The sequence below is a fragment of the Lissotriton helveticus genome, chromosome 12, assembly GCF_964261635.1.
Source record: "Lissotriton helveticus chromosome 12, aLisHel1.1, whole genome shotgun sequence".
Taxonomy (NCBI): Eukaryota; Metazoa; Chordata; class Amphibia; order Caudata; family Salamandridae; genus Lissotriton; species Lissotriton helveticus.
In genome coordinates, this window is record NC_136073.1 from 766,162,994 (window position 1) to 766,176,766 (window position 13,773).

Here is a 13,773-nt window from a genome sequence, read left to right on the forward strand (position 1 = left end):
ATCAGGAGCTGTATTACTGCTTATTATTGATTGTCTGTGCCTTGAGAGACACTGCCTGGAGCGAAACGCCCACTCAGAGGGTGAGACTTTGCTTTATTGTTTATACTTGGGACTTGCCCAGGCAGTTTATTCAGTTCCCTATAAAACAAAAGGAAGTGCTTGTCTCAAGCCATGAATAGCCCACTGATTTAACCCTTGCTGGGATTCTCCCAGTTCTTTTATTCCCCTTATCTTGCCATGAAGGCTCACTCTCCCTACTGCTACGGCTATCGAGGAGTATGATGACTATTTTGAGGAGGCGGATGCAACTTACCATCTGATAGGTGGCCATTTTTGTCAGGTCATAAATGTATATATATATATTTAAAGCTGTAACCCAAATGATGGCTCACTTGGAGAAGAAAATTGAACAACTCTAGACTCCGTCCCAAAAACCCTCAAATCGAGGGAAGACCTTGCTGGGCGTCAGGCCACTATACCACCAGGCCAGCCTTCTACGTCTGTCCCAGATACTAAGCATAAATGCACAGATGACCAAAAGGTTGACTAAGGCCTAAAAAGGCTTTCATGGATTCCCACCCTTCCTCCTCTGGGTTCTAAGACCCAGGTACTCTGAGGGTCCTTTTTTGCACCTGACTCTCTGATTCTGAAGGATCCACATGATTCGCCTCATACTTCAGATGGTGATGGAGATGCCGGCAGATCCTGGCCTCCGCCTGGTGATCTTCTACCGGTGCGGAATGATGCCAAAGAAGCTGAGCCTCAAGACCCAAGTTCAGATATGCAAAACCCAGACCCTCTTCCTCCGCCTTGGGCGGAATGGTCCCCAGCTCCTAAAGTGGCCTATTATACTGCTGGCTGGCTGCAAAAGCAATTTGATATGGAGGTCAAGAGCTGCCTTAGGGCCGAGTGGCCCAGACCTGCTATGGAAGGTAAAGTGAGCCTTACCTTCGAGGTGAATGCCAAAATGGTTACTTTTTTAGCAAAATTTGTGAGAGATCGAAAAAAGGTATAGATCATTCTTGGCGTTCATGTCAAGACAGACTATTAGATGTGGTGGGCCCCCTAGCCAGAATCCTAGACATGGCCGAAAATACCATAGCATCCGGTTCCTTGGTCTCTCCCGATGCTGTTTGCAGCTTGGCTCAAAGGCGATAATATTTTTGGGGAATGCAAACTGCAATATCCGAAGAACGTCGTAGGTTCCTGTCAATTAAATCGATCTAAAGTTAGGGGAGCTTTTCACTTCGTAGGCATGGTCTGTAGCAGAGGGCAATGTATTTGGTGATCCATTCATAAGAAAATTTGGCAAGTTTGTGAACACCTTCAATTCTCTGGATAAAGACTAAACTTCTATTAGACAAATCTTAACAGGAGCCAGTCGTTGGCAGTGGGTGCTCGACTGGCCACGCTTTTCACCAAGCCTCCTACAATGGTGCAGAATCTTGCAGAGAGCAGTGACAAGATGTGGACAAATGCAGCAATTTTTACCCCTCCAGAACCTATCCCTATCATCTGGGTGCAAGAGGAAGTGGCAACAGTTTTCTAGGCCACAAGGTGATTGTACAAAGCTTCAAAGGGATCAAACTTGGGGGCAGGCTGAGTTTTCTTTCCCCCATAACTGGGGGACTCTTACCACGGATGTGTGGATTCTTCAAATGATCAGTGGTTTTCAAATAGAGTTCTACGGCTCCCCACACCAACCAACTTGCCCCAATCCCATTGTTTTCCCTCCCGACTAGTTGGCGTTAGTGGATGGCGAGATTGGCCAACTTTTGGAGAAAGGTGCAATTGTGCCAACAATCCTACATCTTAATGGGTTCCTCAGCAACCTCTTTCTCATGGAAAAAAGGGACGGTGGCCAACCACCCGTCATCAACTTGAAGAAATTCAGTGAGTGGCTGGTCTATCACCACTTCAAGATGGAGGGTATCCATCTTCTCAGGGATTTGCTACAAGCTCAAGATTGGATGGTCTGATTGGATCTCATAAATGCCTAACTTACGATTCCCATTTCCCCCCCTCACAGACGATTCCTACAATTTCAATGGAGGTTTCAGATATTCAAGTTCACCTCCCTTCTTTTTGGTCTGTCTTCCGCTCCGTGGGGCTTTATCAAGATGAGGAAACCTTTGGTTGAGCAGTTAAGAGCCCAGAGGGTAAGGTCGATATTCTAGCTAGACAACAGCCTAATATTGAATCTGTCTAAGACCCCTGTGATCTCATCTGCAGATAATCATCTTTGTGCTGAAATCTCTTGTCTTTGTAGTTAACAAGAAGAAATCATCCTCAACACCTTCTCAGAATATTCAGTTCCTGGGATTTGTAGTGGATTCGGTCAAGGCTACCCTGAGCTTTCCCTCTCACAAGCTGTCCAAAACAAAACACGAACTCAAGAGAACTCTGACCAGACCAACTATTTCCCTAAGGTAGTTAGCCCAGGGGTAGGACTTCTTTCCTGGTCAATAAAGGACTTTTTTCCAGGCTCCTTACATTATCACGCACTGCAGCACCTCAAGATCTTTCACTTGTGACAGGGTCTCACATACTCCTAATCCATTCCCCTTTCGGAGTAAGCGGAAATGGAACATCAATAGTGGATTCCCCGTATGGAGGCATGGAATGGCCAGGCCATCTTTGGCTCCCAACCACATCTGGTTATAGGATCAGACACCAGCGGTTTGGGTTGGGGAGCACGCTGCACGGTGTTCCCCACAGGAGGAAATGGTCATCCGTCGAGCAGGCCCTTTATATAAACTGCTTGGAATTATTGGCAGGCTGTTTTGTGGTGTAATGTTGGACCTAGGACAGCGCCCAATGCTGTGTGTTCCTCAAGATGGACAATGTTGCAGCAGTACGCTTCGTCAACCATCTAGGCGGGCCGAGATCGAAGGCTCTCTCAGATCTTGCTTGTGCCCTTAGGGAATACTGTTTGACCAACCAAATTTCAATCTCCGCAGATCTTCTCCCAGGAACCTCCACTCATGTGGCAGACTGGCATTCCTGTCATTGGCAAGATGCCAGTCCCAGGAAGCTTTACCCGAGGGTGTTCCAGGAAACTCAGAACTGTTGGGGCCCATTCACGATCGATCTCTTTGCCTCATGGCTGACTCATCACTTGGAGAGGTATTTCAGCTGGCGTTCAGATCCCACACAATAGCTACCAATGCATTCCTCCAAGACTGAGGTGCGGAGAAAGGGTATGCCTTTCTCTGTTTGGAATGATTTTGAGACTGTCCACTCGAGTTTGGTGACAGCGGGCAGATCTAGTAGTGATTACCCCGATTTGGAGGCCTTAAGTCTGGTTTCCTGTACGGTGTTGGATCTAGCCCTGATCTCTTGACTGGGTGAGAGTATTCTGCTTAATTCAGAGACTCTGTCCATCACCGCCCCTTGTTGTAAATATATTCCTGTACTGATGGAACTTTATTGGGATTGTATAATCCATGTACCCTCTGTTTCACGATCTTCTCCGAGAGCCTCAGGGGAATCCGCACCATCTGGTATTCATGCGTTCACTCCATATTATGGCATGGCGGATTACAGGGAACGTTGGAAAGTCCCAGGGATTTCTGCAGAAGCTGCCACATTACTTGCAAGAACCTGGGCGGATAGCACAAATGATTGTTGAATAGTGAGTGTATGTATATTACCCCAGTCATCTAATGTTTCAAAACTGTGTAAAGTAAATCGCTCTGATACCCTCTAGGGTCATGTTCTCGCTATATAAAACTTTATAAATAAATAAAGATACAGCTTTACCTGGTCACGACTGGGGGCGTTACTGTCATCGATGGCAGTCGGATCCTGTGAGGGCAGATGTCTACATTTGAATTTCTTGGCAGCCTTGGTTTCGGAGGATCTGACTTATAGGTCGATTAATACCTTTAGGTCAGCCATTTTGTTCCAAATTGATGAACATCCGGTCAGAGAACATCCTCTGGTTTGTAAACTCCTCGGGGCATCCGATTATCTGTCCCGCCAGAACCCCAATATTCAACTTTATGGGATGTTAGTAAGGTTTTGTGCCTATTCAAATAATGGCCTTCTAATAAGTACCTTTCTAGGAAACGGATGGTAGCAAAATTGACCACTTTGGTGTGTTTGATTTCCTGTCCCAAAGTATCCGATGTGAGAGCCCTGAATTTGACAGGTGGAGTATTAATTCCGGACGGATTGGCTTTAAATATTTCCGGAAGAACAAAATGTAATTTGAAAACTGTCATACTCCGCTTTCTCGGAGGTTCCAAAATTGTGTATTAAAGCATTTAAGGTTTGAGTCTGTGACCAATGATATACGTCCTCTGGGCAAACGACAATTACTCATTGCTCTCACAAAACTTCATAAAGCAGTTTCTTCCCCTACCATTGCTAGGTGGGTCTGATGAGCCATGCAAGAAGCAGGGATTGATGTTTCCTGTTTCGAGCTCATCCTGTACGGGGGGCTATGGCCTCCGAAGCTTTTTGATTGGCTGCTTGCTTGGAGAACGTTCTAAATGCTGTGGGTTGGTCCGCATATTCTACCTCCAAAAGGTCAGTTATGAATTCGGCATCTCTGGCAGGCTGTTTCTCGGGCAGTACCAGGTGCTGGCCGAAAGGCAGAGGCTTCGTCCATTGCAGCTACTACAGCTGCTAACGAGTCTGGCTCCCTTATTTATTGGCCATCTGCAACCTTTTACTGCAGAACAGAGAAGAGTATCGCAAGGACTCTTACTCTAAAGAATGCACATGGATATTCTCCATACTTGTTTCTGTAAAGTGGGGTCAACTCGAGCAGCTTTGCTGGTAGCAGTGAAGGCAGTCAAATTGGATTCCTGGCAGTATGAATCTCAGTTTGTTACTCTCTCGTCTATGATAGAAAACCTGGAAAATAGATCCTGTAGGAATAATCTCAGAGTTCTTAGCATTCCAGAAGGTACTGAGGGGGATGATCGCTGAGGGTATATCGTTCGTCTCCTCAGGGATGCTTTTTCTACACTAAACGATTGGGACATGGACAGCGTGATTTAGAGGACCCACCACTTTCCATTTCGTCCTCCCAAGAAGGGCCTACCGGCCCAGTATCTACGGGCCATTTTGATCTACATCGCTATCTATTTGTTTCAACAAGAAATTTTCCAGGCGGCCTGACTCAGGTTCACAGCTAAAGCCTGCAGGATTTAAATTTTTTTTCCGCTTGGATTTCTGCCCTGAGACAGTGGTCAGGCGGTGGCAGCTCCGAGAACATATCCCTGCTCTCCAAAAACATATTTTTGCTCTGACGCTTAGAAACCTATAGGTCTCTTGCAAGAATGGAAGCCAGTGAGGGAGGCAGTGCATAATTATCAGTGTCCCTGTCAACTGGATATATTTTTAGGTCTCGCCTGTCGATGCGCATCGAGCTTGCGAGACTATTGGGGCTTAAACAGTCTTTAACCAACTTGCAAGGAATCGTGGCGATTCCTTGCAGTGCCCGTGAAATTCAAGCTTAATGCGCATGTGCATTGAGCTTAAAAGCGCGTGCACATGCCCCCAGCCGCCTGCTTGCATGTATTTTCCCTCAGCCGCACTCCTCCCACACCCCCGCTCCGCCCCCTCCCCTGCCTGCCGTGTCGCGTTTCTTCAGTTCCCTTAGCCGCACTCCAGGCCCCTGCTGCTTTCACACCCTCATGCCGCTCTCCCCTCTCCGCCCCTCCCCTGCCCGCCGTGTCGCATTTCTCCTCCCCCCTCCCCACAGCAATGCCCTCCGTCTTGTTTTACCCGTTTCTTCTTTTCTCTATCTGTCCCGCGTCCCTTTCTCTCTTTGCCTCGCAGCGTTTTTTTTTTTGCTTCTGATGCCCGTATGTTTCTTTACAGTATCTCAAGCATGCCAAAAGTTCTTTTGATTTAAACATAAAAAACGACCATGTCTAGAACTTAAAGAGCAAGAGATTAGTGCCTTTCGTTTTTAAACTCTGATTTCCTCAAACAAACATGAGCCCGCGTCCCTTTCTCTCTTTGCCTCGCAGCGTCTTTTTTTTGCTTCTGATGCCCGTATTTTTGTGCAGGCAACCGAGGGGTTCATTCATGGCTGGCCGGTGGCCGGCCGTACTTTCAGTTTCCTGCTTCTCCAGCTCCTTCCTCTCTGCTGGAAACAGACAAAAGGCGCCAGTGGTGCACAACATAGACGGAGCCATCCGGCTTAATGATTGCTTTGGAATTCCATGTGTTAACAGTAAACAGACCAGAGGCGCCAGGAGAGCACAAGCCACACAGAGTTGCACCCCCACCTCCCCCTCTCGCCTTAGTCAAACGAGGTGTTTGTAACCAAGGCTGCGTCTTCTTTGGTGCGTTTATAATGTACATGGGATGTTTGGGTTCATGCTTGGTAGCGCTGCAGCCATTGACTCTCCCCCAGCCCTACCCTCCTTTGGCTTCTATAACGCACTGTTGTAGTACTGTTAAGGTGGGCTAAAATACAGGCACTTTCTTCTAAACTAAACATATGTTTGTCGTAATCTCTTTGTTTTAAAGTGCAAACAATGTTTTAAAATGCTGCCGCTGTTAGTTACACGAGGTGTTTGTAACCGAGGACGCTTCTCCACATGATCGCCTGCCTCTCGCACACATGTGAGTGCGTTTCAACTATGTTTTATTAGTACCGTGCTGTGTGTTGGCTTTTTCATATGTTGTCATGGGTCTATATTTTTATAATAATGGCAGAGCTTTAGGCAACGCCACCTGCAGATAATTACCCGGACGTCTGCTGAGGCAATCAGCAGCGCTGCTCTCGAAGAATAACACGGGGGTCCATAGCAGTGCCACGCGACCGGTCCGGCGCGCTCTCCTCCCTGCTACCGGGGGCCAAGACAGGCAGGGATATCCTTAAATTGCACAGCCAACGAAACTCCAGGGCAAATGTGGTAAGGGGATAAACAAGGGCACGGCGAAAACATGGCAACAGTCACCGCATGCAAAACTCGATTGCTGTTTAATTTCCTACCCCACCACCATACACACATACAACCACTCACACATACAACCACTCACACATACAACCACTCACACATACAACCACTCACACATACAACCACCCACACATACAACCACCCACACATACAACCACCCACACATACAACCACCCACACATACAACCACCCACACATACAACCACCCACACATACAACCACCCACACATACAACCACCCACACATACAACCACCCACACATACAACCACCCACACATACAACCACCCACACAACAACCACTCACACATACAACCACTCACACATACAACCACTCACACATACAACCACTCAAACAACTACACACACAACCGCACACACAAACACACACATCTGTCGCACACACATCTCACACGCGCAACGCCACTCACACACGCAACGCCACTCACACACACAACGCCACTCACACACGCAACGCCACTCACACACGCAACGCCACTCACACACGCAACGCCACTCACACACGCAACGCCACTCACACACGCAACGCCACTCACACACGCAACGCCACTCACACACGCAACGCCACTCACACACGCAACGCCACTCACACACGCCACTCATCCACGCAACGCCACTCATCCACGCAACGCCACTCATCCACGCAACGCCACTCATCCACGCAACGCCACTCATCCATTTGAAAAACGAAAAATGTCAAACTCTTCTATTGCGAGACCTATTGCATTTTCAATGCTTGTTTCTAGCTGACTTCACGAGCAGTCACCCTGTTTTATAATTGTTTTTCGTCTATACTTTATTTTACATCTGTTTTGAGATCACAGGAAAGGGGGTGTGTCGGTTGTCTATTTCTTTTTTACTGTTTTGTTTCTTTACTTCTTGGTATGAGACCAGCTCAGGGGTGGGGCTTCATTTTCCACTGTAGATTACAGGGAGAAACGCTCTATTTACGCCCGCATATTGTCTGCCTACAGGAGACTCTTCTCAACAAGTGGCAAACCATACTATTGGATGATATGGGTTGTCAAGTGCTTTGTACCGTCTGTTTAACTTCCTCTCAGAGGGGGCTAGTTCTCCTGTTGCTAGACAAAAGCTAGGCTGTGGTGGGACATAATTTGCATCCTAATTGTCGGCTTATTGCGACTGTTACCCGGGTAAACTTCCAGTTAACTCTATGTATTGTCTATGGCCCTAATGAGGATGATCCTGGGTTTAACATTTTATTGGCTGAGCTGCATCAGTGGTCTGACCCGCTGTTACTCAAAATGTTACTCTTTTTCCTGGTTCTGACTCTTTTACACTGTGGGAAACTGAGTATGGCACCGAAAGTGAAGCAGCATCTTAGGGATGCTTTGAGACAGTTAATGGCTTCCTACGTACCTACTGATATTTGGCAGAATTGTCCCCCCTTAGGAGCCTGGGTTTACTTTCTACTCACCCCCTCACTACTCATGCTCACGGATTGACATATACCTGGTCAGCCATTCCCTATTAATCCTTTGGATTCAGTTGAATCTGAGAACAATCTCTGACCCTAATTCACTGTCTGTTTTTTTCAGTGGAACAATCTTTTCAGTTTTATTGGCCTCTGACCTGGACTTTTGATAGGAGGCTTTTATTTGACGAGGAATATAGTCATTTTATGAATCCGAAACTAAGGGGGTATCTGAAGCTTAACGTTGGTTCTGTCTCGACTTTGCTGGTATTGGATGCGCTTAAAGCATGTTGTAGAAGGCATATTATTAAATATTCATTGGATCAATGAAAGGAGCATTACAAGACAGAGGCTCACACACGGTTTTCCCTTGGCCGTATGAAACATCACTTGGCACAGAGTGTAATCAACCAGAACAGGAAAATGTTTTTTATCAATCTTAGACCAATTCGCTATTGGTCAGTCCACTCTTAGGTAGAGACTTCGAGACATGGCAGTCAAGAAGATTCGAGCTAAACGATTAATTACTTTTGAAAATAAAGAAGAGATGGGGCAAATACTTATCTTCCGGATCAAGGATAGAACTAGTGTAAACACTATTCAGAACATTCTCAATGATAAGGGAGAACAGGTTAGTGACCAAGTCTAAGTTTGAGTAGAATTCTGTACGTTTTTTCAGAGATTGTATCTGGAGGATGGGGCTGCCTCAAAAGATCCCATCGATCAATTTATTAGTATGTGTCATCATCGTAAGCTGACTGGTATACAGTGGTCTGGTTTGGGGAATCCAATCATACTACTTAAAGTTGAGACTTCAGTTAAGTCGCCATAAAGTTTTATGTAGTCTTTTTACATATCCTTGTACCCCTTTAATGTGATCATTTTAATTCATTCAAATCTCTGGGACAGGGGCCTGAATCTAGATCAGAGACAAATATTGTTATCTTCCCTAAGAAAGGGAAAGACCCTATGTTCTCCAGTATTGAATGTTTCATAGATTCACATGCTTGTATCTTCCCTGTCGTCAAGTTTGTCAGCTTTGAACCTCACAACTATGAATTCACAGATTTAGACGTAACTTCGGATTGCAGGTCCATCCTCCAACGGGCCAGAGCTACTTCCACTAATAGGTCATGTGCTGTAAAATGGAAGAGATTCTGTCATTAGTGCGAGGAGAAAGACTTGCATCCTTTTCGTGTCAACCCCGGAACAGGTTTTGCCTTACCTACTTCACTTAGCTAAATCAAAATTGGCTCACTCATCAATCAAAGTACACTTGGTGGCAATTCCCAGGTTTCGCAGGAAACCAGGAGAACTCTTTGTGCTCAACAAGAATTGTTAAGGAGTTTATGAAAGGCCTCTTGAGGGTTTTCCCACCCTTAAAGTGCCCTGCAGTCCAGTGGGAATTAAACACAGTGCTAAAAAAATTGATGAAATCGCCTTTCGAGCCCATACACAAGGCTGATTTAATGGAAAACGGCTCTCCTTTTAGCCCTCACATAAGCTATAAGAATCAGTGAAATTCAGGCTTTCACGGTAGCTGCACCTTTCCTTCAATTCAGACAAGACAAGCTTTTATTGAGAACAAATCCTCAACTAATTCCTAAAGTTTCAACTTCTTTTCACTTGTATGAACCAGTTGTGCTCAGCACGTATTTTGGGAATCCTTTAGCTGCTGCTGAAAGAGCATTGCACTCTTTGGATGTAAAGCGCTGTATCAAGTTCTACATTCATAGACCACAGGCTTTCAGAAAATCGGATCAGCTATTTGTGTCTTTTACTTTGTCAAGGAAGGGCCAAGCCCTGCATGTCGGATTTCCTCTGCAATTGTTTTCTGCCATAAGAAGGCTGGAAAACCTCTATCTGCCAAAGTGTCTGCGCACTCCACAAGGAAGATGGCAGCCTCTACAGCCTTGTTTGCCGGTGTATCTCTTCCAGACATTTGTAGAGCGGCAACATGGTCTAACGTGCATACATTCACTAAGCATTACTGCCTGGACATGGAAAGGGGACGCTGCAGTGGGTCAAGCTGCCCTGAGACATCTGTTTGCTTAAGGTACAGTCTTTCATATCTATCACTTCTATTTATCTTGTGTATTTGGTTTTCACAGATATATTTACTATTTAACGATTTACGTGGATTTCATGATTAATATGCATTGGTATGTTGGGTTATGTCACTTTTATTGCATATGAAGGTCTTCGCTTAGTCGCAAATTTATGGAATTACACTGCTAACTACTGTGATACAAGCATGTGAATCTATGAAAGATTCAATACTGGAGAAAAACAAGTTATTTACCTGGCACTGTGGTTCTCCATTAGTGATATCTTTTATAGATTCTCATGTGGCCCTCCCTCCTCCCCGTCTAGGCTTGCCACTTCTGATCTCATGTTACTTTTTTACTTTAGCTCACTTGTGCGCGAAATCTGAGGTCTGGTGGCTTCGACTGGGGAGTTGAGGGCTAGCGCTGGACTCTGATTGGACAAAGTTTGGACCTACATAAAGATGCTGACGAATGTCAACGTTTTTTCTTTCCTTTTAGTGGTTTCTATGTACTTCTATGGTACTTCTTTTCTAACTACTGCAAGACTCCCACCATGGCGACAGTGAAGATGCAAGCATGTTAATCTATGAAAGATATCAATACTGGAGAACTAAGTGTACAGGTAAGTAACTTGTTTTTTGTGTGGGTCATATGGACCGATTTAATTGATTAACGTTGATTCAAAACTCTGATCTTGGCCAAAAGATTATTGTAGGAAGCTGGCTCTGTATTCACTATACCACAATTAGGTATAGTGTGCACAGAGTCCAGTGGAACCCCAAAGGTAGGCAGAGGTAAAAGTAGATATTGGTAGTGTGGGCGAGCAGTAAGGCTTTATTAAAGGGTAGTGTTAAGCATTTGTTGTAAACACTCAATCCGCAAATGATGTCACACGCTCAGACTGAACTCAGACCAATTTTGTTTGTATAAAATAATTAAGTTCTTTTATTTCTAGAACCAAGCCTGGCACAGGTAAGTGAAATAAATGCTTTGCAAAATATTATGCAGTATTTACAAGTGAATGCAAGTTCAAATGCAGTTGTTTGAAATACAGGTAAGTCAAGGTATCGAAATTACTGTACAGATTCCGTTTTAGTTACTTTTTAGATAACTTTTCCTACTCAGTTTGATATGCCTAGATATCACACTGGGACATTTTCTAGAGAAAAGGTAAGTAAAATCAGTTTTGCACAGTTGTCATTTTTCAGGTTTGAGTTTCTGGGGTTAGGACAAGTGTTTCCCCCAGGGACGAGGATGCACTCTCAAAACACCCTCATCAGCACTAGGGCAGCCTGACGCAGAGTGCTGAGGCCCAATGTTATCCAGTGGGGGGTAGGGGACCTCCGGTTGGTGGCTGCTTATGAGCCGGCCACTGGGTTGTGGGAGCAAAGCTCCTGGTGTTAAGCTCGGGGCAAAGGGGCATCCGGTTTAGCACACAAAGTGCACACGCAGCGGCGCAGGGGCGTCTGAGTGCAGGGTGCTGTTTTGGCGTCGGGTGCCCTGTTGTTTTCAATGGGGATTTTCGGTTTTGGTTTTTAGCTGCAGGCTCGGTCAAGGAACACCTCCGGAGGAACTAACAGCTGGGCAAGTAAGTTGGAGGGCTCGGGGACATAGGTGCCTCTCGGGTTCTTTTCTCCAGGGCGCAGGGCGGCTGGATGCAGGGGTGTCTTTTGAGGTTTATTTCACCTTACCGGGTCACTCACTGTTGGAGGGGGTCTCCATGCAGGCGCTGCAGGAGACGTGGGAGAGTCCTGGAGGACTTGGACTCTGAAGTGCTGGGGACCTTGCTGGGACCACTGATCTGCGGCCCACTGAAGGGCTATTTGAATATTTGAACATTGGGAGCATATAAACTGGCAGGAAAACGGACCTCACAGGAGGGGAAGAATCAGCACTACATTTCCCGGCATACCACTCACTGGATAGTGAATGCCAGAAAGGGTGAATAATTATGTAATGCTTTTCGTGATGTTGCCAACCCCTCCGTATGATTAAGGTGCAGGTGTACAGAAACGCGTAAGGGATTTGTTTTAATTAGTGACTTGTGTCCGGTTTCGCAAATAAAAAGGCTCATGTTGAACCGTCCTTTGTTTGGAGTGCAGCCTGAAGCTCGGGGGCTCTTTGTGAACATATATATATGTGTGTGTGTGTGTGTGTGTGTGTGTGTGTGTATATATATATATATATATATATATATATCTATATCCCCACATTTATCCACACAAAGAAGGCGCGTTTGCTCCAGCCTCTTGACGTGAGGAATGTGCGGCGAGGTAGCAAACCTCACACATCCAGCAAAAACTGTAGAACACCCCATACAAGTGCCTGGGTCAAAAATGACAGAGCCGCCACTCGAATTCTAGTTCAGCGTATGGTTATTCACACACGGCAAGAATGAAAAAACCCACCGCGTTGCTGACATGGCTGCCATAAATATCGACATTTTTACCAAGAACTTTGACAGTCCTTTGTTGCTTGCCATTTTTAACGTTGCACCAATGAAATTATCTTTAAAGCAATTTAAACACGTTACTCTAAATGAAGTTCGAATGAGCACTGAAGAAGGCAGAAGGCGACAATGCATTTGCTCAGAATAAATCATGAACGCCCCGTGAATGCTCTGTGGCTGTTTTTTGAGCTTTAATATATATGATATAATATATATATATATATATATATATATATATAATACATATATATATGTCCATCCATCCCTCCGTCCTTCCTTGTTGAGGAACAACCCAGGAAGGTGCTTTCTGATCATAATGCTTTCCAAATCGCTCTCTTTTCGCCATCACACCAAATTACTGAAACCCATATGAGACCTAGAATGTTATATTTGGAAAACACTTCTAAAGTTCTTACAAAGGTCTCGAGATGGACAAAGGATGCACAACTCTAGACCTGCACTTTATATCTGTGTTTGGGTGCGAGTTGAGACTCTGATTCCTGGATACTAGGGTTTTATCCTGTAATGAGTTTTGAGTTGATTTATATGAATTTATTAATGTGTGAATGAAAAGAAGAATTTTGACTTCCATGAAGCCCAATGTCTGACACGGTATGAAACATCAAGAGGTGCAGTATCTTAACAGTTACCTTATCAAAACTTTTAAGATACTACACACCACAGCCCTCCAACAAAACAAACCGACAGATTGTCCATCCATATTAAATAACTGCATGTCTCTTCACTCAAGACGCAACATAACCTCTCAGTTGAGGCACATTTCATTCATAATCCGAGGCTTACATCATGCATAATCCAATTTATATCTCTGAATAAAACTGAGCATTCACTTGATACACCCAAACACACCAGTTCATACAAGAATCACATTTGTT

General features: G+C 45.1%; 1 protein-coding gene across 3 annotated transcripts in view; it reads left to right on the top strand.

The window, feature by feature from the left end:
• The window catches only part of DCAF8 (DDB1 and CUL4 associated factor 8), a 317,296-nt gene that overhangs the window by 168,926 nt on the left and 134,597 nt on the right, over positions 1 to 13,773 (top strand). The gene's annotated exons all lie outside the window — the stretch shown is intronic.